This window comes from Frankliniella occidentalis, unplaced genomic scaffold, assembly GCF_000697945.3.
Source record: "Frankliniella occidentalis isolate FOCC.00 unplaced genomic scaffold, Focc_3.1 Scaffold43, whole genome shotgun sequence".
Taxonomy (NCBI): domain Eukaryota; kingdom Metazoa; phylum Arthropoda; class Insecta; order Thysanoptera; family Thripidae; genus Frankliniella; species Frankliniella occidentalis.
Window position 1 is genome coordinate 1,313,466 of NW_026267173.1, and position 2,662 is coordinate 1,316,127.

At 51.6% G+C, this 2,662-nt stretch overlaps 1 long non-coding RNA gene across 3 annotated transcripts in view; it reads right to left on the reverse strand.

Annotated features, from left to right (window-relative positions):
- Positions 1–2,662, reverse strand: part of LOC127749289 (uncharacterized) — a 174,174-nt gene that overhangs the window by 72,020 nt on the left and 99,492 nt on the right. Inside the window, exon 4 of one of the 3 annotated variants that reach the window (XR_008011058.1) lies at positions 1,651–1,815. The exons of the other annotated variants lie outside the window; for them this stretch is intronic. This is a non-coding gene — a long non-coding RNA (uncharacterized LOC127749289). Of the gene's footprint in view, positions 1–1,650; positions 1,816–2,662 lie in introns of those variants that run through there. 3 annotated transcript variants of the gene reach the window in all.

Here is a 2,662-nt window from a genome sequence, read left to right on the forward strand (position 1 = left end):
CCCCCTTTCCCCCCTCCACTCTCCCCTCTCACTCATGGAATGTCCCCCTCGTTTTACTACCAGGCGTTTGGATTACGAAGGACAGGCGACCGGTTCTTGGTGAAAGTAACGAGCTCTCCTCGAAATTGCTTGAGGTAAGGAATGAGCCTAGAGGGTTGCTGCTTCCCCGCCATACTGCCCTTCCTCCCCTCATTGTGCTCGGCTATATACACCCCTCCTTCCCCCCTCTTCTTTCTTGTCCCTGTTTCCGCAACAGTTCCACTTCAATACGATTCAGATAATTTTGTTGAAAGATTCAGTGAATGACATGGTGATGATCAACGACCAATCGTCCGTGAAACGGACAGCAACAAATTAAGTAACCTCATCACTGGTATCATATGGTTCAATGTATGTCCCGCATACCTGGCAGACACCTGTCTACCGTGATGAGGAAAAACTGCAAAACATAAGTGTTCGAAGGAGGTTTTTTTAAGTAAAAAAGCTGCACCACTGTAGCTGAAGACTAGTGACTAATATTTTTAGCGCGTAAGATTTGGAAAACTGTACTTCTCTTTGCAAAGATGCGCGGGATAGGGGGTGGGGAGCTTGATTCATCTAGGATCTAAGCTGCGCAGGGCCGGAGAAGGAGTGTGGCAAAAGGGGGTGGGGGAGGATGAAGGGTACTGCCCGCATCTCACTAAAGTTCCAAACTTGATTCATAAATGCCTGCTGGGCGCGGCTCCGCTTTGTGTGTTTGCCCTTGCGATATACCTATATTGCAGAGCCTCGCCTTGCCTTCCACAGCCTGCCTGCAACACCCCAGCAACAGCCCTGCAACGGCTACCGAGTGCAACACAAACAATAATTAGAGGGTCTGATGCTGTCGCGGCCGGAGGTGGAGATCAGCCCAGCAGGAAATGCGGCGAAGCAGAGGCGGAAAGTCGGCCTGCGGTCAGCGTTCGCAACAGTAATGGCGGTCGGCAGCGCGGGCGACGTTCTCCCGCAACGTGTGGTACGGTCGATAAGGATGTCGGCGTCAGGGCAAAATTGCATTATGGACTACCAACGTGAAGAGCGTTGAGTGAGGATGGAGGTGTCCGGATGCAGCCGGCACAAAACAGAATGGCCACACTCAGAAAAAAAAATCTTGCGATTCAACGATATTCCATCAAAGCAGTTTATTATAATGCTCTGCAATCTCAAGTGTGAGACAGTATGACAGTTTAAACTGTCAGCCCACTATGGCTCACACTTCCTAAAACTATTTTCTCTCCTTTAAAGAAAAAACTATTTTTGGAATCACCCTCGTCTTCCTCGTGAAATTCCGGTTCAAACGAGTAAATGTATAATGGGGTTCTGATCGCAAACAACGACACCATGAGGACTTTTAGAAATAATCATCTTGTTAATAATTAAATGAATTGTTGGCATTGTTGCTCTAAACCCCATCATACATATACTCGTTTGAACCGGAATTTTGCGACAAAAGTGATAGTGTTCTCAAAAATAATTTTACTTTTGAAGGAGAGAAAATAGTTTTAGAAAGTGTGAGACACGGTGGGCTGACATTTTAAACTGTCATACTGTCTCACACTTGAGCTTGCAGAGTGGAGACTTTCAAAGTTAGTGACGAAAAATCAAATATAACATATACACTGCAACATATACACTTTTAATAGTCATGATAGAATCAAATTTTCAAAATTGAATTTTCTTGCATCAAAAGAAGCAAATTTTTTGAGCGCAGGCGACTGTGGTGAGCCTCCCACGTTGTGCCGAACCACTTGTCCGGAGCAGGGAGGGGAGGGCGTATATCTAATGTACGCGCACCACCTGGGTGCCGACAGAGGCAAGACATCTATATGAATACGTAGATATACTGGACAGAAGTAAAGTGTGGCGTGGGCCGAAACGGACAGCGAACAGGAGGGCAGAGCGGACAAGGACAGGCCGCGGGACAGCCTAGGGCGAGCCGAGAGCGGTGGTGCTAACTACCCCGCCGGAAAATTATACCCCCAGCCCCAAACGCCCCACCTGTTCGAGGGGCCGTTCCAAACTTTAAACGACGCAACGCACCGGCCATCAAGCGCCCCGCCCCGCCCCGCCGCCGTGCAGCCGCCTTGGCCGCGCGCCCAATGGGCGGTACTAAGGAGGGTAGGCCGGCGGGGCGGGGCGGGGCGGCCCCGGGCGTGCACCCAATGTAAACTAATTTGGCGCCAACACGTGCAGTGTCAGCGCCCCGAGCGAGCCTGGGCGGTATAAAGGGCGCCTGCAGGACCACAACACGCGGGGCCGGAAGGGGGGGAGGGGGGGTTAATATCGACACAACCCCCGAGCCGCGATAAGCAAACAATAAAGAGGTACGTCGCAACAATTTTGCAATTCATTTTCGTTCGCAGAGTAGATTGTACGCATAGTGCTCTTGCTGGGCTCATGCAGCCTACATGCCCGAGCAGCCCGACGAGGGCCTGCTAGAGCGGCAGCAGCAGCCCCGGCCCAGCAGCCTCATAAACATGCAAAGCTTTTTTAAACTGATGGAGTCCCGCCACGACCCGGCAAGCAGTCACTGTCGCTCGGCCCCGCCCCGGTCCGTGGAAACGCGTGCGCGTCTCATCTCAAGCACCCTCCTGACGCACAGGTAACGGGATCCGGCGGCGAGCGCCCCCGCTATTCCAGCCTC